Source organism: Octopus bimaculoides, chromosome 25, assembly GCF_046866305.1.
Source record: "Octopus bimaculoides isolate indiv1 chromosome 25, ASM4686630v1, whole genome shotgun sequence".
In the NCBI taxonomy this organism is placed as follows: domain Eukaryota; kingdom Metazoa; phylum Mollusca; class Cephalopoda; order Octopoda; family Octopodidae; genus Octopus; species Octopus bimaculoides.
In genome coordinates, this window is record NC_142952.1 from 8048474 (window position 1) to 8073354 (window position 24881).

The window sequence follows — 24881 nt, forward strand, 5'->3', positions numbered from 1 at the left end:
CTCTCTCTCTCTCTCTCTGTGCATGTGTGTGTGTGCGTGTATAGTTTACTATTCTGTTAAAGGAAGATCAAGAAAGACGTACTCCATCCAGTGAAAAATTAATAGTGTACATTAAATAGTATATATATACACATATATATGCACCCATATATATATGTATGTATATATATATATATATATATATATATATATATATATATATATATATATATATATATATATATATATATATATATATATATATATGTGTGTGTATATATATATATATATATATATATATATATATATATATATATATACATTTATGCATTTATGTACATGTATATGCATATATATATGTATGTACGTATATCTATCTATCTATATATATGTATATATATATATATATATATATATATATATATATATATATATATATATATATATATATATATATATATGTATATATATAAAGAAAGATATATATGTGTGTGTGCCTGTGTGTTTGTATTTATGTAGGTGCATGAGTGCATATAAGATTATGGGTGCATACATCTTTATATTTATAGACACGTCTTCAAATATATGTGTATAAATGTATGTGCATACGAATATACTTATTTTTGTGTGTGTACGTGTATGCAATTGGTTGATACATATAGGTGCATATAGGTCAGTACGTTTTATATATACACTATCTCCGTCTTTGCTTTGGTGTTCGCATCCTAGATACTTCATCCTCACTACTCTTAGTACTGCTTTTGTTTCTTTTTATTGTATAACCCCAGGACGTCGGTCCTGATCAAACAATCCTCCTAATTAAAGGTATTTCGCTTGGGTCCATTCTGCCTCGTGATTTCAGATAATGTGTAAGCGTGAACACAGTTTACAATGCATATTCATTCATTAGAGGCGGCAGATTGTGCCTGGAAGGATATTTGGCTGCTATATTTAGTATAGTAATTCGAGGTACTTACATAAGGTACCTTCCACCTTCTGCTCCACCTAATTGAATGCACTGGATAACAATCTTTTTTCCTCTTTCATTCGCTCTCCCTCTCACTTTTCCCTCTTTCATCTCTTCTCTATTTCCGTCTCTCTCCGCCTAACTTCCCTCTCTCCCTCTCTCATTCTCTTCTCTCCTCTCTCTTTCCCTGTCTCTACCTCTCTCTTTCCATCTCCCCCCTCCCTTTCTCCCTCTCTTTCCCCTCTCTTTTCCCCGCTTACCTTCTCTTTCCCTTTCTCTCTCTCTCTCTCTCTTACTGTATCTATTTCTGCATCTGTGTGTGTGTTGCGCCCTTGTCTCCAATATCTAACCGTACTTTCACCACATCAGGTTCTATTTCCCATCAGCCGTGCCAAATCGTCAATACCGAAACAGCCCCAACCAATCGTTTCGTTCAGAATAGCATTGTAGCAAAGAAATTTTTTCTTGATATCAAGTATTCTGACGGAAAACGTACATGAAAATTTAAAGGTTATTCATGCGCTCGTCTTTCCTCTATGACCGTAACACATACCAACTGAAGAAAGTCGTAATCACAAAGGACCCCCACAGCAATAACTGCTTTGCAAGTGTAGTATCAAACACCACGAATTTGTGACGGAACATCAAGGTGAAACTAATAACACCTTAAAATTAAAAGCTTGATGCATATCGAAAAGCTGTATTGAGTAACGATTTGACATAGCGGTATTCATAAGCGGATTTACCCTTCGGGGTCATCAATGTCTCAATATACAACACCAGAATACGTCATAATAAAATAAAAGGGTATAACATATCCCACAAAGTTGTAGTAGTGAAATGGAAGGTGAGACCACCTGCGCTCCGAAACTAAAGATTAGAGACATCATAAACGTGTGTCCCCATGGAAAGGAAATGAAGTCACCAAATATTTTGAAACAGATTAAAAGTAAGACACACAGAGAGGAGGGGTCAGATGCTGAACGATAAGACAACCGGAAGCAGCTGTGCGTCTGCTAGGCTTTGATATACATATCAATAAGCCGATTGTAGAGATAAACAAAATTAATAAAAAGAATTTAAACCTACGCCCAAAGAAAAGCTTATGTTTAGAATTAAAGATCAATAATTATATGGCAAATGCATTTCTGAAAAGAAATGAAATTTGCAGACGTTATGCTTTTAATGCACACAATCCACTAAATATTGGTTTTTATGTGTTTAATCAAATATGTTTAGTCTAGATGGGAAAGAAGATAAAAGGGACAAATCACATGGTGTGTGGTAGTTGATAAAATAGACTGAAACTAATATCTTCAATCTAATTAAAACTCGCCAGGTATCACTTATTTTTATCTTATAAACTGCAGAACTAAAGAAGCGAAGAACTACTTATGAAAATTGTAAACAAACGGGCTTGAGGAAGGAACCCCGTGTAGTAAAGTGGATACTACTACGAGCACCACTGGCTGACTTTTGAAGTAATATTTCTACTATATGTATATGTATGTACTTTATATATTTGTGTGTGTGTGTGTGTGTACGCGCATATATATATATATATATATATATATATATATATATATATATATATATCGGGTTGGGGCATAATTATTGCGGCGTTTTTACAACAAATTTTATTCAACAAAAACAATAACAATATTTAACAAAAACATCTTTGAATGTCGGTCTGACAAATGGGAAGCAGTAATTGAAGTAGATGGTGAATATGGTCTGCAATAATGATTAAAGATGTTTTTGTTACACATTCTTTGTTTTGTCCTATACTGTCCATAATGTTTTTCGTAATGTAAACACTTGTTGTCAATAAAGAAACCATTATCATTATTATTATTATTATTATTATTATTATTATTATTATTATTATTATTATTATTATTGCGTGAGAGGGCAGTGCATGCCATCAAAGTGACACTGGGGTACAAATATACGAAGCCTAGAATACTGATCATGACTACCCGTCTGATTATCATCATCATTATTATTAGTATTATTATTATTAGTACACTTGTTTCCAGTGCCCAATGTCACCGCTCCTGTCATTCAGGCCGTTTAAAACATTTTCCTATCTAGCCAAAACTATTATTAACGGCTCTGTCACACTTTTTTTCTTAACAATTTCTTTTGCTATTTCTCATCTTGCCTTTGTTGTCGGAATCATTAATGTTATTTGAACAAAACTCTTTCCAATATAAAGAAAACATTTACCGATTCTTTCCTGTATCTCCCAAAGCAGATTCTCACAGCCATTATTTTCAGAATCATTTTTCTGACAGTTCTTTAGTCTCTTTTTTCCATTATTACCACAGCATCATAAGACTTTCTCCTTTGAAGGGGTCAGAATGAAAAATGCAAATCTTAGCCTCCGCCTCAGTTTGTCATTTTCCATCATTTCTGTTCCAAGGTAGAATCTGTCAACCATTATTTCACGAAACATTTCTCTTTTACGGATTTTGAAAATAATGACTCCTGTAGGCATGCCAATAGGGAATAACGACATAATTCCTCATTCTTCAAACGTGGAAAATATTGAAGTACGTGTTTACTACAAGCCTATACATGCACACAAACATACACACAAACTAAACGCACTCACACATACAAACACACACACACACATATATATACGCATGCAGATGTGTATATCTGAGTAACAACACACACACTCACACACACACACACACACATATATATATATATATATATATATAACAGCTGTATAGAGATGGTATATACTTGTAAAAGATATACGTGTTTGGGCGTATGTGTATTTATAATATATATATATATATATATATATATATATATATATATATATATATATATATATATATATATATATTGTAAGGCACCATCACGTCTCAAGATACACATGCATGTCCATATATCATAATTACTGCTCTATTCAACTGAAACCTCATTTGTCGTTCACGACGATAGTATTCGTCGTATATATATATATGCGTGTGTGTGTGTGTGCGCGCGCGCGTGTGTGGGTGTTTTATAATAATAATAATAATAATAATAATAATAATAATAATAATAATAATAATGGATGAGGAACAATGACTTGAAGATAGAGACAGAAGCACTCATATGCGCAGCTCAGGAACAAGCGTTAAGGACCAACTATATGAAGTGCAGAAAAACAACACAACCGATAGCGATAAATGCAGAATGTGTGGTGAGAGGGGTGAAATGGTATAGCACATCATTAGTGAATGCCCCAAATTGGCACAACGTGAATATAAAAGAGATCATATATATATATATATATATATATATATATATATATATATATATATATATATATATATATATATATATTTGTCGTTGCTTACTGGTTGAGATCCTACTTCTGCAGCAGCCACTACTTTCCCTGCAAGACAGGAAGCTTCTAATTGTAGTTTTCACAAGCCTTGTTGTGGAAAAAAGCATTCCTCAACCTTATTAAACGCCCTGGTACTTCTAGGACAGAGGGCGAAGGGACACGGTTTCTTTTCACTTTGGTTGTTCCCAGAGTTCCAGCTTCTGGAGTTCCAGAGGCAGACATAGCAGCAGTAATGACCTTCACCTTTGGCACTTCCTGTCATTGTCATCGCTGCTACATCTGCTGGTGTCTCACCCTCCATTTTGTGTTTCTCTTTCCCTCTCATCTCCTGGACAGAATGATTTAAAGTGGCCGTTAATTCTCTCCTGTTCACTGTTTGATTGACCTCCAGTCGGCTCACTCAATAGGGTCCTCAAGAATTATTCGAAACTGAAAACCCATCAGACCCCACCCTACTGCTTATTATTGCTGGTCATCACAACACTCACTGCACACATGTTCTATTGTGAACAAGTTATCACAAACTAGAAATCGACGCTCATACCATTACCTCTAACTACAATCCAAGTTTTTCCTGACACCAATATACAACGGAACTAATGAACTAAACTGGAACAACCTAGTTGAGTACCAGCTTCACTTGTATCGGTACTTCATCCTCGATCTTAAAACCCAGTCACATAATTCAATCTGCAGCACTGTGATCTATAGAACACTCACTCTGTCACACGTCGCCTTGGGTTTCCTCAAGTCCTAGTTTGAATTCACTTAGAAGATATCTTCTTTTATTGTAAAACAGACATACTAGCTTCCATCTTGTCTTTCCATCTTGTCTTTCCATCAATAAAGTAATCGCCCACGCTTTACTGTCCATTGAGGTGCTTGTTTAGATATATAACCTTTGGTATCTTCATTGTCATTTACACTGTTTTCGTTTTTACATTCGAAACAATCTTTTGAATTCTGTTGCTTCGTGTATTTTCATACAAAGTTTACTTCTAAACTTTTAAGCTTAGAGCTATGTCTGTATGTTGACATGTTGCATAGATATCTCTAGCTGGTATTTTGCATCTATTTAAAAGTACAAACATATTTAATCCTTCTATTTGGGCTGCAAGGCGTTTTATGTATACGTGGTCAGATCAATGAGTATCCGGATTGTTGCCATAGTAACGAAGCAGAGTAAAGCCGCCTGGCACAGATTGATCTTAAACTCTGCTGTGCATACGGAATAAGATTTCACGTTCTAGGTCACTTCCGCTGTTTACAGCAGTGCTTGGAAGGAAAATTGTTGTGTGTGATCGTCAAATTGACCATGACAGAAAACGTTGTCATGGTGATGCCTGCTCAGAGACCTACGCAAAGTTGCAGAAAGAGTGTGGAGAGGAGTGTATGAGCCGCACACAAATGTACGAATGGTTCAGACGTTTCCAAGATGGCTGAAAAATCTCGATATTGACCAATTTGGCTTAGTCCAAATACTTGCAAGTAAATGTAGTCTACTTAAGGCATACAAAGATAAGGAGGGGCCTTTAACGGGATGACGGACTACATTTACCATCAAGCAATAACATTAAGAATCTCAACTATGAGCTTTCACACAGTTTCCATATACCTAAGGCGATGATATTAAACACTCGCCACGAGTTCCAATCAGTGAAATTAAACATAAAAGCGAAATAGTTACAAAACGACCATCTTCACCACCTGACCATACTTCTCTTACCAGAACCATGAATAGTTTAACTGTTCATCGATTCTTCACTGAAATACGGCAACACGTCAAAGCTTGATGCTCATACCAAACATATTTATGTTTCTTTAGCGAATGATCAGATAGTGCCGTCACGTTTTGTGATTGCTAAAACCGAAGATATTTGATGAGACTTGTAGTGTTTTTTTTCAATTTTATTAGAAAAATGTGCGAAAGACCCACATTCCGACATAAAAATTCTCATGTAATTATATCTAAACATTTTTTTCTTTTCCTTGTTCGCTTTCTTTTCTATTATCATTTCTTTGGTTATATGGTGTTACATTTTTTTTTGTTGTCTTTGTTTTTTAGGTAAAATTGAAATTTTCTTATTCTTCGAAGAACAGATGAGTTTGGCGCCGAAATAGTTTATTCGGTCTAATGTAAATACGTGTAGGTATAATACACTTGACAGAAATAACGTATAGAGAATGTGATTATATTACCTGACACTATAATAACAATATAAGATGCATCTGTTCACCAAATACATATAAAGAATATATACGACGAAGGCAAGCAAATAGAAACTTTGGAGTCACTGTTAAGATTTTTCTTGTAAAAATTAAACGAACATATACTCTACACAAATATATTTCACACACACACTCACACAAACACACACACACGTATATATATATACATATATGTGTGTATATATAATATTATATATATATATATATATATATATATATATATCATATATATAATATTCTATATTATATATATATATATATATGTATACATATATGTATATATCATTATATATCTATATATATATATATATATATATATATATATATATATATATATGTATATATATATACATATATATACATACACGCACACATATATATATTTATATATACATATATATATACATATATATACATACATATATATATATATATACATATATACACATACACACACAGATACCCACATATATATATATATATATATATATATATATATATATATATATATATAACTACAATCTAAACATAAGTCACTCAAGGATATCTATGATATTATAATTATCAATATATAGAAAGGAAAAAATTTACTAAACTTTTGCAGTTTTTGAAAAACTGCGCTCGTAGAAAAAAGAATTAATATATCTAAGTATCTAAGGTTGTGTGTGTGTGTGTGTGTGTGTGTGTGTATGTGTGTGTGGGGGGGGGGGTGTTTGGGTGCAATGAATACACTCTTCGATAAGCTATAAAACATCAATAAACAATTTTCTTTCTACATAGAGATAGTTACAAGATTATAGGGTTAAATATTATCTAAGCAAACCTATTGATATTTCTACAGAATATATATTTTATATGAAATTAACGTACAACGAGTTTATACATAGAAAAAAATAATTTGAAAAAATATTATTTGATCAGAAATCAGAAAATATAAATTGACAATTTTCATCCAATCAGATTTGTTTCATTTTATTTATTTATTTATTTATTTTAATATTTTGTATGAGAAATGTTTTGGCAGTTTTATCAAGATTACACGAATTCTTTACTCTTTTGCTCTTTTGCTTGTTTCAGTCATTTGACTGTGGCCATGCTGAAGCACCGCCTTTAGTCGAGAAATCCACCCCAGGTCTTATTCTTTGTAAGCCTAGTACTTATTCTTTCGATATCTTTTGCCGAACCGCTAGGTTGCTGGAATGTAAACACACCAACATCAGTTGTCAAGCGATGGTGTGGGGGGACAAACACAGACACAAAGGCACCAAACACACACACACACACATATATATATATATATATATATATATATATAAACACGACGGGCTTCTCTCAGTTTCTGTCTACCAAATCCACTCACAAGGCTTTGATCTGCCCGAGGCTATAGTAGAAGACACTTGCCCAAGGAGGCACGCAGTGGGACTGAACCTGGAACCATTTGGTAGGGAAGCAAGCTTCTTACCACATAGCCACGCCTTCGTAATATTATTTTGTTTTGTTTTGTTTTTTCTAGTAATAGTCATCTGATTATGGACCTACTAGGGAATCCACTGCAGTACTCTTGCTTACTACTTTATTTCATAGATCTTGGAAGAAGAAGGTCAAAGTTGTATGAGTGCAAAATGAGATTGAGAATGAATGACATGGAAAGCAATTTGACAAACCTAGCTGGTTGATTGACTGACCGAAAGATTAATAAAATAATTGATTAGTTAGCTAGTTAAATGCTTACGAATTGGTTAATATTAATAAAGAAGAGAACTAGAAACAGTACGCGTGTTTATTGTTGGCACAATGAGCTCCCTTCCCCGAGACACGACAAAATATGCTTCAGTGCACAAGTTTATATCAAGAATCCTGCAAACCAAACACACAAACGAAAAATTCCGGTTAACCAAACACATTAAAGATCTCGACTGAAAGCTGGCACTAGAATGCACGCTGTCCAAATAACAAAAGAATCACGTGATACTGATTCTATTAAACTGGATGGATAATTGCTAATCAACGATATCCATAAAGTTAAGAATATAAATTGAGTTTGATTGTTTCTTTAAGTTTCTGATAATCACTTGTGAAGAGAATATTAAAGAATTCATCTTAAGCTATTTCTATCTCAAACCGATTCTATATTACCTAAATGCTACATCACATTGAGACTCTTAAGAGTAAATTCATTCCTAATTTAATTTAGGCAATTATTTCTTATCGTAAATTCAGAAACTGGGTAAAATAGATTGTCTTAGCTACTAGTTTATATAATGAGTAGTAATTATAGTGAAAAGCGCGTGGCATAAGTGGTTAGGGTGTTGCACACACGATTGCAAGAGTACGGTTTCTATTGCATTGTTGAGCTTCATTCCTTGTCTTGTGCGATCACTTCGCTTCATTCCATGTTTCTGCGATCACATTCGATAAAAAGAAAATGATTATCTGTGCAGGTTTTTCAGCAACCGCAAAAGAGTTTGTTCGGAACTCGCGGAACCCTACTCTGTCGTCAACGACAAGAAGGCCAAAGTGCGTATATATATATATATATATATATATATATATATATATATATATATATATATATATATGGATGTGCTATAATTATCAAGCTGTATGCCTTAATGTGCCATTTATACATACGAAGAACAAGAAGAAATCTCGTGAAACAGAGTTTATTTTAACGAGATACCTCTTGAAATCACCTGAGGAAACACATCTACACCTACGGATGCACCTAAACCAGATTTTCAATACCCCACTCGCGAGAGAACGGTGCTAGATGTGTCGAAACAATTGTAGTGCTCAATAGAGATTCTCATATCTTCCGTTGAAGTTACGGTTGAAATCATTGTTATTATTGACCACCAATGGGGGAAGATGGCACCTTTGGGCGTCTACCACTGTTTTCTTCCTGATCTATTTCTCTGCCCTCCCTTACGTTATCATCCATCCAACTACCCTGCCAATCATTCCTAGAATGCTCGCCAAGGTAGATTCTTCAGGCACCTCTTATTTAGAGTCCTATCAGAAGCAACCGTCATTACATTTTTTCAGGTGGATTCCCAAGCGTGGCCAACTAAGACTACGGATATTTTTCTACCATCCTGATTTTGGTTTGCTCCCAAGGTCTCCTGCCTGTTGCTTACGTTTGAAGAATTCGTCTTGTGATTCTTTCCTGTGACGCTCTCATCACATATCTTTAGTATTGTAGCTTCAATACGGAGAAGTTTCGGCTCGACCTGGAGAGACTCCCTGATCTCCGAACCGCGCACGCTGTCGAGCATACATTGCTCCAGAAACTCTTCGGAGGAACCCAATCGTACTCTTTCCGTCATCACCCAACGTTACTGACCATAAGTAAAGATCGGCATGGAAATCGAATTCAAGATAATGAGTTTGAATTCCCCACCATCCCCACCCCCGTTTTTCTCCTCTTCTGACGATCGAAAGCTTTACTGCATTTATTTATTTATTTATTTATTTAACTATGTATTTATTCAATCATTTATACATTTGTTTATTTATTTGTTTGTTTATTGAATTATATATTTATTGGCAGAGGAGAGAGTTCGCCGTCATACTTGACGGACAAACTGTCTTGTGAATGTGTGTGCGTAAAGAGAGACAAAGTGAGTGTCGGCGAATGGTGTGTGAGAGAGAGAAAGAAAGAGACAGACAGACAGACAGACAGACAGACAGACAGACAAGCAGACAGACAGACAGAAATATACGAAAAGAGACAGAGTAAAGTACATATGATACTTCTACGTCTGCTGTGCTGAAATAGATAAATATTCTAAGATTGAGAAGTGCTTGTGTTTTGACACACGCTTAACATCTTAAAGAAGTGTTATTGATTTAGAAAATATAAATTGGAATATTAAGTTCTCACTGCTTTATTTATTTATTTATTTATTTATTAACGTATTTATTTATTTATTTATTTATTTCTATCAAATAAATGTTGTGTGAACTAACATAAATCGTAGATAGAAATGAGCACAGCCGCTTGTCATTCACAAAGATCAATAAAATAATATATAAAAAAAGGTAAATGAATGAACGAAAATAAGCTTTTCTATAATTAATTATATTTATCTATATATATATATGTAGCATTGATTTTTAATCAGATGAAAATAAATATACGTTATTTATAATGTATATTTACTTGATCATAGTTCATATATATTTCATCATGCATTCTTTTATTCTTTTATTCTTTTATTTGTTTCAGTCGTTTGACTGCGGCCATGCTGCAGCACTGCCTCTAGTCGAAAAATTCGCCCCCCCCCCCCATCATAACTTATTTTTTGTAAGCCTAGTCCTTATTCTATCGGTCTCTTTTGCCGAACTGCTAAGGTACGGGGACGTAAACACATCAGCATTGGTTGTCAAGCGATGGTGGGCGGATAAACACACACACGCACACACACAAACATATATATATATATATATATATATATATATATATATATATATATATATATATATATATATATATATACGACAGGCTTCTTTCAGTTTCCGTCTACCAACTCTACTCACAAGGCTTTGATCGGCCTATAGTAGAAGACACTTGCCACGCATATATAAAAAGTACAATTTAAAATATTGTATTTACATGTTTTCCCTGGATAACTCTATATTTCTTTTTCTCCCTCTTCTCTTCCTCTGTGTGTGTGTGTGTGTGTGTGTGTGTGTGTGTGTGTGTGTGTGTGTGTGTGTGTGTGTGTGTGTGTGTGTGTGTGTGTGTGTGTCTCACTCTCTCTATCTATCTATCTATCTCTATCTCTCGATGGAATGAGGCTAATTGTCTCCACCTTTTGTCCTGCCATTTTGTTAACTCATCCATTAAGGCTTAGTGTTTCGTCTCTGTGTAATCTTATTGTTTACTGTCTTTGACCTGGTGCCAACCTGCATCACTCTCCTCAGCCAATGGATGACAGCCGTGTCGAGTTTTCGACCTTCCAATGTTTTTGTACGATAACATAAGCCCTCAAAATGTTTTTTTCCAGCCTAGAATCTACATGGTTTCAAAGCTTAGGAAATAAACGGAATACTAAATTATCAAATAGCTAAACTACTTAAAGTAATGTGTGTGTTTGTGTGGGGAGGGGGACAATTGTACATAGGTAAGTGTGTGTCTGTTTGCACGTGTGTTATGTGTTGCATACGTAGCCATACCGTGTGCGATATTTATGTGTTTATGCATGAATACACACTTATATGTATATATATATATATATATTTATGTGGAGAATGGAGCAACAAATACGAGAAGAAGCAGTTCTGTTGGGCTAGTTAGCCGTTGTTTTATTGTGTGGAGGTTATGTAATGAGTCTTTGTGGAGGTTGAGGTTATGTAGTGAGTCATTGTGAATGTTATGTAATAGTCATTTACGTACGTTTCAATCTAGCCAATGGTTTGGCAGATCTCATCAGAGTGTTGAGGAGTACATATATATATATATATATATATATATATATATATATATATAAGAGACAAGTGTACGTACGCCGCTATGTATGTATGTATATATATATATATATATATATATATATATATATATATATATATATATATAATACAGAATGGGACAAGTACGCAAAACATCAAGACAGTTAGGTGATACAAGAAAGAGACAAAACATCCAGATAGACGATACAAAGAAAACACGGACAGGTCATTCGGAGTTTTCTCTCTTCACTCGAGATCCAGATTATCTTTGCAATTTCGTCTGGTTATTCTCGATATTGCTCCAATCTGGCCCACCCCAAGGAAAAACTAATCTCTGTAAGTGATCTTCAGTATTCTGAATAGACACCATTGGTGGAATGTATTCAGCCACTGAATGAGCTTGGTAGTCATTTTCCAAGTTTCCCCTACATAGACTGATGTTAGCAGGACAATGCTCTGGTACTGTAGGATCTTCATATGGTTGCTTATCAAAGAAATGTTTCACATTTATAACATATCTACTTCTTATCAGAGTTAGCAGACGAGACTGGTCGGTTGGAAGAACTAGGAGATTGACGGATAAAGCAGTCGTAATAGTTTGGTAGAATTAGTATACTCGTAGAGAAAATGGTGGGAATATATAAGGAGAGTTAGTAGAGCAGCTGACAAAATATAATATCTTGCAGTATATTTTTATACTTCTTTAAATCCTGATTTCGATCTCAAACGAAAAATCAGCTTTGCGTATCGTTGTTCCAGTATCGGTAAAATAATAAAACAAGCACCAATTGGGAAAGATATATTACAAAAAACTAAAATGAATCACTCATCCATCATTGAACACTGAATGGCATAATTTCCCATATAACAGAAAATATATTCTACATTTTATCAAATCCGTTTCAGTTAATGGCCATCTATTTCGATCGAACATTTAAGACTACAGCTACATATATTTGAAAAATAAATGTACTTTTTCCTTTATCTTTTCACTTTTTTCCTTTTGACTTAACTTTAAAATTATTAGAGAAATAAAAGTCCTCCGTTTAACTTCGGTTAACTCCGTTTAACTCTCAAACGATGTAATTATTCTAAACAGAAAAAAATGCTAGTATTACCCGAAACGTCATCGCCTACTTTAACTAATATATGCTGTCAAACGATATATTATCTCCATAATAAGACATAAATCACATGTTAAATGAACCATTTGAGGGGAGAATTATGCCTGGAGGGGGTGATTTATCTCTGCTAGCAACGTATTTTTCTACTAGAATATATAGGTTTCTTATGCTTATATAACCTGCATTTACCCAATAAAATAACACGCGACTGAACGCATTCACACGAACACATGCGTGTATTCACACATGCTTAACACGTAGTCTCTTATGTACACATGAATTGACGCACGCCGAAAAACACACACACGCACAAACATACACGCACACATACACACACAAGCCTTTTCACATTTAACATTAATGAATACATAAACATACAAAAAAATACAGAATGCTTCGAAAACACAAAATGTTACTGGTGTAAATTAACAGCGAACAAACATTTATACATATCATCATCTCTAAACACCCACGCACGCATGTGTATATATCTATCAATGTGTGCATATATACATATATGTATCAGTATATGGGTGTGTATGCATGTGTGTATATATATATATATATATATATATATATATATATATATATATATATATGTATATATATCGATATTTTCCCTCACACCCTTTTCGGTCGAAGAGCGTTAGCTCGAACGTCGAAGACTTTTCCATTTCTCCGTACGTCAAACAACTGATATACCTGCTTGTTCTACCCCCACCTGCGTTTCACTTTTGTTTCCTGTTCATTTGAACTATATATATATATATATATATATATATATATATATATATATATATATATATCAAGAGGGATTAATAAGGGATTAGTAAACCATGTGAAACACTTCTTAATCTCTCTTCTGTAGATAAAATTACACCACGCTACCAAAATAGTTCTGTGATCGGTGTTGTATTTCAGGTAATTCGGCTCTGAAAAAGATAGCCTTGAGTACTGGTTACTATATTCTTAGTCGATCAATCGATCGATTTATAAGAGCGAACAATAAACACACCCAAAAGTAGGTATATTGAAACACCTATAAGCCTATAGTGAACAAATAAATATATATATTATATATAGCCTATTATTTCTGTGTATGATATATATATATATATGTGTGTGTGTTTGTATGTGTGTGTGTTTGTGTGTGTGTGTATAATGTACCGTTCCGTGATGGTAAGATCACCAAAAAAGCACTACATCTGCTGAGACATAAATATATAGCTAGATAGCTGGCTAGATACACAGTTAGATAGAGATATAACGGTAAGACTAACGATAATAATAACATGGCAAATAGAATGAAGAACACAGTTTTCCTTACGGGAAAAACCATAATATCTGAGAAAAGTTCATGTGGGATTTTGTCAAGGAAATATATATTGATATAAAATTCAGCTTTTGTTATTCAACAATAGTTATAAACGTCAAGATATAAAGTGAGACAGTCGAATAGATAGATAGATAGATAGATAGATAGATAGATAGATAGATAGATAGATAGATAGATAGATAGATAGACAGGCAGACAGAAAAACGGACAAACAGACGGAGAAAGGGACAGATACATACATACACACACGCATACTTGCATAAATACGTACATAGAGAAAGAGAGAGAGATAACAAGCATACAGTGCTAATAGGAATCAGATGGTGATACTTCACATACTATCATAGATGTCAAATTTAATTTGGAATAATTTTATTGCGATGAATATAAAATTATATCCTGTTGGCTCACCTGCTTTCGTTATCAACATGACAATAACTACCAGCTCAAGTTTACTCCGCAATAGAAATGTACCATTATTGATACCTAAATCTACACAAACATCAGTTTGCATAGAAATACGTTTACTTGTCTTCCTTTATGGCTGTATCAAAAAGTTTTGTATTGTTATAGCTTCTTCAGTTTTAGTTCTACATTATGCTGTATGCCAAATATAAAATTCTCACGTTGACAGTTTGCTTGCTATTAGGTCAACTATAAGAACAAATAGCATTTGTTGTCGAAGGCGTATAAGTCTGAAATATAATTTATAACTCACTTAAATTTATTGTTGTATTAAGTTATAAACACCTATGGATACTTATTTTACAGTGATGTGTCTACTCTCTCTCTCTCTCTCTCTCTCTCTCTCTCTCTCTCTCTCTCTCTCTCTCTCTCTCTCTCTTGCGTGCATATATGTGTATATATATATGTATATGTGTACGTATGTGTGTGTGTGTGTGCATCTATCTATCTATCTAGCTATATATATATATATATATATATATATATATATATATATATATATATATATATATATATATATACATATATATGTACATATGAAATGTAACGTGTATGGGCTGGCACAACAGTGCAGAGTGGACAATAATAACTGTTATAAATAATTTAATTACTCATAGTCTAATATAATGTTTCGGAATATAAAAATTCCCTCTTCAGATATTGCTAGGAAGTAATGGAGTCACTGTTATAGTCGGTTTTCGAACGGTGACTGAAACCTGTCGGAAGCGTCCTTGTAGTGGTCTCGCAAATCTCCTTCCGAAATTCCGCATGAGAAGTGCGTGAGGGCGGTCTTGTCTCGGGCTCGTGTGTGTTGGCATATCTGCAGCGCTGCTTCCAAGTTATGTATTATACGTGCATTATTATTTCTTTTATATATTATTTTGTTGCATAGGCATGTTACTATCGAGCGTGCAGAGCGTTGATGTTGTTAAATCATACAGTGATTGCTAATTTCCAACCTATTGTTAATTTGGGGTCCTAGTCTGTCTATGAGGATAGCCTCCTTAATTCTTAAATTTCCTAAGTTTCTGTCATTGGCCTTAATTGTGACTGTTAAGTTTTTGTCGGTGTTCCGGCATATGTTTAGATGTTTTCTGAAGGAGGAGGCTCGCGTGTTCAGATGTTCTTTGATGCGAATGTGTAATGGTCTTGTTCAGAGAGAACAGAGAGAAAACCAAAACCAAGTCCAAAGTTTCTATCTTATCTGATAACGAGGAGCGAAGGAAAGAGAGAGAGAGTAGTGAAGGAGAGAGAGAGAGGAGCAAAAGAGAGAGTGACAGACAGACAGACGCACACAGACTTTTGATGATTCCAGTAGAATATGAAGTTTGTCATTTCCTTCCTCTGTTTTTAATGAGATGTTGCTGGTCCTTCACAGGTTCATTCAACTCCGCTGGAAGATTGTCGCTTGAGGAAACAATCTCTGACAATTCCGTGTGTGGCCACATTATATTTCATTACTGAATAAACCAAGCAAACCAATTATAGTTTATTGCCAACTTATAAACAGAATCCAGCAGATTATTAACATTCATAAATTAACGGGACGAATTACGTCTGAATATTTCATTTAGGTTTCTCTTTGTATCAGAGGTTTAACACACCGCAGCATAGCGGATAGTAGGATAGCTGGCTGCAAATGATCCGTGTATCTTGTTTGTTCTGTTTGCCGTTTGTTATGCTATCGTCTATTTTTCCGCATCTTGTGTTTTCTTGATTTCCGCTTGTTGCGTTCTTTCTGCTCTAGCTTATATATATATATATATATATATATATATATATATATATATATATATATATATATATATAAAGAATAATAAATGGAGCAAAACGCATATAATCAATAAGTTCCTTTAGGAATTATATATAGGATTATATGCGTTTTGCTCCATTTATTATTATTCTTTATATCTACTCAAAATACATCACTTTAACATGGAATTTCTACCCATTAACCGAGTATGATATCCCAGTTTTTGTGTGATTTTTGCTACCCTGGTAACTATTAACATATTTGCATTATCGAAGTTTTTCAACCAAGATAATATTAATATATATATATATATATATATATATATATATATATATATATATACTACGTGCTTCTTTATAGTTTCTGCTAACCAGAAATCAGTCAAAAGGCGTTTGTTGACCTGGGTCTATAGCAGAAGACCCTTGCCCAAGGTGCCAACAATTCGTTATAATTAGTCACACATACGAGCATACTGCAATGGATTGCACCCTCAGTCAGAACTGACCCGGGGTTAAATAATGAAACCACCACCAACACCACCGAAAATAACAAACTGTGGAATGGTATTTAAGGAACTCACTTTACTAATGCACAGTTTCAAGTTAATAGAAAGCGACAGATTTCCAGCTAACAAAGTTAGATTTAAAGTGAAGAATAATTTTCATTGACTTCTCGTTAAATACGTAAGTAGAATTTGGAATGGTGTTTTACTGTTGCAATGCTGCTTAAAATTGTGAAACATCACAAGAGTAATTAATTTTTCAGAATCTGGTGAAGATAAATTTTACCTTGATGTTTCAAGCTGAACTATAATTTGCAAACTTCAATTACAAGAGATAAATTTCACTCCAACATGTGCGAAACTTTGTGTGTGTGTGTGAGAGAGAGAGAGAGTCTGATACGTATACATACATGAATATGCAAATCACATACACGCACGTCAACACACAGAACACTTGATATTACATACATGTTATATAATGTATCTATGGCTTAATGTTTTCAACCCAACACAACAGCACCAAGTGAATGGTGCGTATATGTAAATATCTGTGTGTGTACGTATGTGTGTGCATCTGTGTGTGTGTGTGTATGTGTGTGTAGGCGCAGGTATAGCTGTGTGGTAAGAAGCTTGATTCCCAACCATATGGTTCCGGGTTCAGTCCCACTGCGTGGCACCTTAAGCAGGTGTCTTTCTACTGTAGCCTCGTGCCGACCAAAACATTGTGAGTGGATGTGGTAGACGGAAGCTGAAAGTAGCACGTGGTGTGTGTGTGTGTGTGTGTGTGTGTGTGTGTGTGTGTGTGTGTGTGTGTGTGTGTGTGTGTGTGTGTGTGTGTGTGTGTGTGTGTTTATGTGTGTAACTGCTCGAAATGGTCGTGACTTCTGGAACTTAACTGATGAAATAAAGCCACGAATGACCCGCCTTTTTTTTTTTTGTCTGTCCTTCTAATTGTTGTTTCTCTTGTCCGCCTTTGCATCGTCTATCCGTCCGAACGTTTTAATGCCCTGCATTAGAAGCCAGCCGCAGCATAGGATAGGAATGGTAATGAAAGTGTAGTAACGTATGGAGAAATATAGATGTATATCACCTTTGTGAATATCAAGAGTAATAGGCAAAATCAAGCGTTCATATTCTGCGGGAGCAACGAAAGAAAGACTAGGGCAGTAGACAGACGTGAAGCTGGAGATTGTAGTGCACGAATACTTTGACACACTTAACGTCCACTAGAGTCTCTCACAAAGCATTAGTCGGTCTGGGACTATATAATAGTAGATACTCGTCCAAGATGCTACACAATGTAACTGAACCCGAAACCGCGTCGTTCTATAGCAAATTTCTTTAACCACAGATCCATGGTAACGACAGTGATGGAATTTAGGCTTCTGTAGTTGTTTATTCCGTGTTTCGAAAGACGAAAGCTGCCAGAGAACATCTTCCTTTTATTACACCGTCCCTTCACTAATGATAAATTCCAGATGGCCTGTTTTGCTGTCAGAGTCACCATTCAGCATAGCTTCCATTGAAAATATATTTGCAAACAAATGCCAATTTGATAGACTGTAAGTAATTGTGAAACTCAATATTAGTGCGTGTAGGAGAAGGCAGGAGGGAATTACATTTTATCAAATTTGTGCTGTTCGACTAATATTTAGCAGAGCACAACCCATTTCCCCCTATGTTTCTTTGGGAAGATACATAACCGATATTGCCTATATGGGTTTCTTTGAAAATTACAGTAGAGGCCATTTGACCTTATTTTCTTTGTGAGGGTCAATAATTTACACGATGTTTGTGAGAATCAATGTACAAGACTGGACGAAAACAGATAAAATGGTAATATTAAATATTCTTCGAAAGAGGAAGGGTCAACAAATTCAAATAAGGAAACACAGCGTTAACGTCTATCGTCGTCTTATTAGTATCAAACAACAGACTTCCTAGGGATTTTTCCAGATGAGTAAATACCCGAATATTTTTGTATTACTGGTGATGGAATAATAATAATAATAATAATAATAATAATAATGATGATGATGATGATGATGATGGTGGTGATGAAAAGGTGATAGATTCCTTAATACAGGCTGTAGGACTCTAGAGCAAAGATATAGGCACAGATCAGTGTACAGGTGTACCGTATTAATCGGGAAAAGGGGACAGGTAGTCAGCAGTGAAGGCATCCAATTACCACATCACCAGACATTAAAATCATTGAAAGAAGGAGACAGAGTTATAAGTGTCAAGGAGTATTAGAATCTGATAGAGTACTGTGTATAGAAATGAAGATGAAAAATGAGAAGGCGTACGTCAGAAGGGTGACGGAGGTGATGAAGTCAAAACTAACTGGTCCGAATCTAGTGACAGCTCTAAATACTTGGGAAGTATCATTACTTAGATACTCAGTAGATTAGTTACTTACATACTCAGGACAAAAACTGAAATAGCAAAGCTAGACAGAAGAACTAGGAAGAAATATAAGAAATCAGAGTAGTAAAATCCGTGGACTATTTTTTATTGCTGTACAATATAAAATTCTTTAGAGAGAAGTTCTGTGGAATATTATACAGGTACAACACCTGCGACATTAATAGCTAAGTTCGTGTAAGCGCGCCTCATCTTTCAGACATTTCAAATGTATAAAATATTAGTATAAGTTCTCTCTCTCTCTCTCTCTCTCTCTCTCTCTCTCTCTCTCTCTCTCTCTCTCTCTCTCTCTTTCTCTCGCTCTTCTTTCTTCTTTCTTTCTATCTCCCTCCCCGTCTCTGTCTATATATACACACACACACATAGACCCACATATATATATGCATATATATATATGCATATATATGTGTGTATATATATATATGTGTGTGTGTGTGCATGTATCCTTGTGTACGCGTAAGGAAGTGAGTATGATAGTGTGCGTGTTTATAAATTCATGTGTCCGCATGACTTATCTCCTCATCTACATATATATATATAAATTGTAAATGCAAAAAATGCAAAATGTATATATATATATATATATATATATATATATATATATATATATATATAGAGAGAGAGAGAGAGAGAGAGAGAGAGAGAGAGAGATGTATGTATATATATATATATTTACACACACACACATATATATATATATATGCATATATCTATATATACATACACATACATGCATGAATACAGACACACATACGCATATATGTTTATATGCATATAAATATGCCTATATATACACATAAATGCATACACGCTCACACACACTCGAACACACACATTTCTGTGTGCGCATCTGCAAGTATGTATATGTGTGTGTATGTTTACAAATTACTGTATTGCATGCACTCACAGTGAATTTGTACAATATCTATAAGTCAGACATATTTTCTTTTATTCTTTTTAACATTCAAATGTTATTTAGAACCTTCTAGTCTCGATATCTGTATTGTTTTTTCATACATCTCTATCGTTTCCTCTTCTCTTTCTACTTTTTTAAACATTACAACTGTAATGCTATACTTGAAATATTATATTCACATTTATCTTAGCTGACGTTGGTCTGTATTTTATTTCGTCTAATGAAATTTTAATTAAAGCGAACGAAAAACATGGACGATACTTCTTCAGAAATATTTGTACAATTATAGGTTTCATGTTTGTTTAAAGGATGCTGAATGAAACTGTGTCCTTTCTTTTTAAAAACAAAAAACAATAGGTTGTGATTTGATGGTCAACCAAATGTTGTTTCTGGCAATCGTATTAGAATACCTAAAAAATATTAGACGTCAGGCTGTTACTTGTATTACAAAATTGAGTTCAACGCCAAACTGTGTAATATTTATACATTGACCAAACGATTCGAATAACATTTGGTCAAGTACGTCAAGCGTTACAGATGAAGTCAATATAGGGACTGATGTAAAATTTAGCAGAATGCCTCAATAATCCACCAAGTACATTTTAATCTATGTTTCAGTGTTATGGTCATCACATCACTAAGCTAGCTAGCTAGCTAGCTAGCTAGCTAGATAGATAGATAGATAGATAGATAGATAGATAGATAGATAGATAGATAGATAGATAGATAGGTAGGTACGTACGTACGTACGTACGTACATACGTGCATAGAGAGAGAGAGAGAGAATGAAAGACAGAGTGAAACGGAGAGAAGGAGAAAGAGAGGCACTTTATGGTTTTTCTAGGAAAGCTATTTTCTATACGAAAACTTTTCAATAATATGTGATTGTCTGTTGTTTTCTGTGTGTAAAAATTTCCCGTGAGAAAACACAATCAAAACTTTGACAGTAAAATTGTTTATGAAAACATTTATGTGACAACATACTTTTGTATTTATATTTTTCATATACAGGTAGATAATGGAAATATTTACCTTCTTTGTTAAAAACTAAAACTTATTTCATTCAAAAATATGTGCATAAAACTTCAGGGCACTTCTTTTATCATGCACACGCATTCGCACACGCATTTGCACACGCATACATACCTACAAATATATATATATATATATATATATATATATATATATATATATATATATATATATATATATATATATATATATATATGCATGTATGTATGTATGTGTGTATGTATATATGTATATATGTATGTATGTATGTATTTATAAGTAAATATGAGAGCGATTGTACTATCATAATACCATCGCTAGTGGAAGCGAATACCAGCCGTACAGGCAAATTACTAATATATATATATATATATATATATGTATATATATATATATATATACCACACTACACACCAACATTCCACATCATGCCACACCGAATCACACACCGCCACACCACACCATACACCAGCACACCACGCCACCACACCATCACATCACATCACAGCACAACACAACACACCACACATCACAACACCACACATCCCCACACCACACAATATATATATAGTCTGAATTTATAAAGAAAAAAAAACAAAAGACGAAGGCAGGTGTATAAACAACAAACAGGCGTATTAGTTTAACTCTCGGGAAGATGAGAAAGGCTTTTACGCTTCGAGCCTATGCTCTTCAACAGAAAGGAACACGAGAAAATAATCAGAGAGGGAATTAAAAAAAGCCATACCGCACAACCACGCCACATCATGCCACACCACACAACACCACATCACACCACTCCGCATACACTAGCACTGACCACTTCCTAGCACCCACACCATCATCCACACACCTACACATGCACACATCCACACGTGAAGGTCACCAGCCCCAATCTGCACGCACACACTTACATACTCTCACATACACACCTACGCGAAACTTCGTTTTGGGATCACCACTACTTTATTATCTCCCTTCCTAGCTCCCCTGTCTGAGAACCTCGGTCCAGCCGGCCGCCATGATCGACCGCTAGTCACTAAAGCTTTTTTCCATTCCCTCTCTGTTTATTTATTATTAGTGGTGTCAATTAGACCCAGAGGTTTCATCCTGGAAACAGCTGTAAGACCTTCTATTTATAAATGTTCTAAAATATACAAATTCTTCATGGTTCAAAACGCTGGTTACTTTTCACTCAACCTGATATATAAGGATACTATTGTTTATAATAATATCAAGTGATACTGCATGCGTAAAAAACCAATAAGGTAAAACAATAAGATAAAAAATTACTAATTAATAATTAAGGGTGCTACAAGTAGCACCAGCACGCTAAAAATAGCAGCCAGAAAACGACTACAACCACAAAATTTCACTGATACACATTAATTGAAATCGGGGAAAATGAACAGAAATTTCAAGCCCACGTACCAATAACGAAAAGAATCGTAAATTGAAAAACCCGACATACCTGTATCGTTACGATCTTAAACTTATTAGTAGGGGTTTTAGAAATTCTGCTCATTCCCCTGATTTCAATGAATGTGTGTCAGTGAAATTTTGTAGTTGTAGTCGTCTTCTGGCTGCTATTTTTAGCGTGCTGGTGCCACTTGTAGCAATCTTAATTATCAATATGTGTGTGCGTGTGTACGCATGCGTATATATGAATATATGTGTATGTATGTGTTTATATATGTATACATGTATATATGTATGTGTCTGTGTGCGTGTATATGTATATGCATATGTATGAATGTGTGTGTGAGCGCATGTATATATATTATACATATACATATATAAATTTTTATGATATTATTCATCCCTTATAAATGAATATTTTAATCTTTTAATTAACAATAAATTTACTTTATTCATATTTATCTTTCCTCAATCATCGCTATTTTCACTTTATTTATTGTTCTAGTTTTATTTACTTTACTTTATCCCTAATTATATTTTAATCAACCTGTAAACCCGTCAACCGATCATATAATAATGCAAATCATAAACCGTAATATTTACTTTGCTAAAATAAATTGATAGGTCCACATAATACATCCCAATGTATGTCTTTTTTTCTTTTCCTTTTCTCTGATGAAATTATGCTCATGTCACATAAATGCAAATTTAATGTACAAATTTATAATTAGATTATTGAGTATTAATTGAAACGGATGTAAGTAGAGAAGACGACCAATTTGTTAATTATAAATAATTGTTAACTTACTTATCTCCATTTTCTTTTCTTCTTTTATAAATATATATATATATGTATGCATGTATGTATGTATGTATATATGTATGTATGCATGCATGCATGCATGTATGTATGTATGTATGTATGAATGTTTGTATGTATATGTATATATATATATATGTGTGTGTGTGTGTGTGTGCGTGTGTGTGAATGTGTGTGTGTGTGTGTGTGTGCACACACAACATCACGTAATTTCGAGTTCAGCTCCACTGTGCAGCTCCACTGTGCAGCTCCACTGTGCAGCTCTCAGAGCAGCTGCCTCCTACCATAACGCCGGGTGCACTGATGCCTTCTGAATGAATTTTGTAGGCAAGTCCGTCGTATGACTATGTGTGTGTGTGTGTGTGTGTGTGTGTGTGTGTGTGTGTGTGTGTGTGTGCGTGTGTGTGTGTGTGTGTGTGCGTGCATTTGTGAGGTCGAGCATGGCTGGAGGTTACTAACAAAAATAAGTAAAAGGCAAAAGATAACAAGATTTGCATACACAGATATATGTACATATGTATGTGTGTTAACGCGGCGTACGTGTGTATGTGTGTGTGTATTCAAAAAGTAGTACGTTGCGTTAAAAAATATTTTGCAGTACTTTATATGTCGAGTAATGCCCCTTTAAAATGAGAAAGAATTAGATGTTCGAATAAATAATCTTCCAAAATACATAATAATGAATGTAATGGATAGGTCGGCATTATCTGCTGAAATCTCTTGATGCCAATGCCCTGGCATGGCCTCTGTCCAACAATATTGGAAGTAGGAAAAGAAAGAAAGAGATTATATGTCAAAGATATATCACTGAGTTATGTCTGTGTACGAAACTATAAAGTTACGAAGCTCTGCTGAATAAGCACATTGTCTAAAGTCATATATATGTAAGTAAATACGAGGTATTTCCTTTATGCTGCTGCTTTTGGGGATTTTTTTGTTGTGCTTTGTTTTTGTTGCATGAATATGTGAATAAGAAGAAAACTTTCAGACTGGTCGTTATCAAGACTGACAGTCATGCAAAAGTTAGTCAACCATGAATTCTCTGTTTTTTCCCCCTTTTCTTTTTTCGTTTTATGCAAACTCAGCTCCATATGAAAGAGAAAAAGTTCTAGTATCATGAGAATATATACTTG

The 24881-nt window shown here is 34.4% G+C and overlaps 1 long non-coding RNA gene across 1 annotated transcript in view; it reads right to left on the bottom strand.

Annotated features, from left to right (window-relative positions):
* LOC149131064 (uncharacterized) overlaps positions 1 to 24037 on the bottom strand; it is a 58338-nt gene extending 34301 nt beyond the window's left edge. Inside the window, exon 1 of the long non-coding RNA XR_016238376.1 lies at positions 23737 to 24037. This is a non-coding gene — a long non-coding RNA (uncharacterized LOC149131064). The remainder of the gene's footprint in view (positions 1 to 23736) is intronic.
* Between the last annotated feature and the right edge of the window lie 844 nt (positions 24038 to 24881).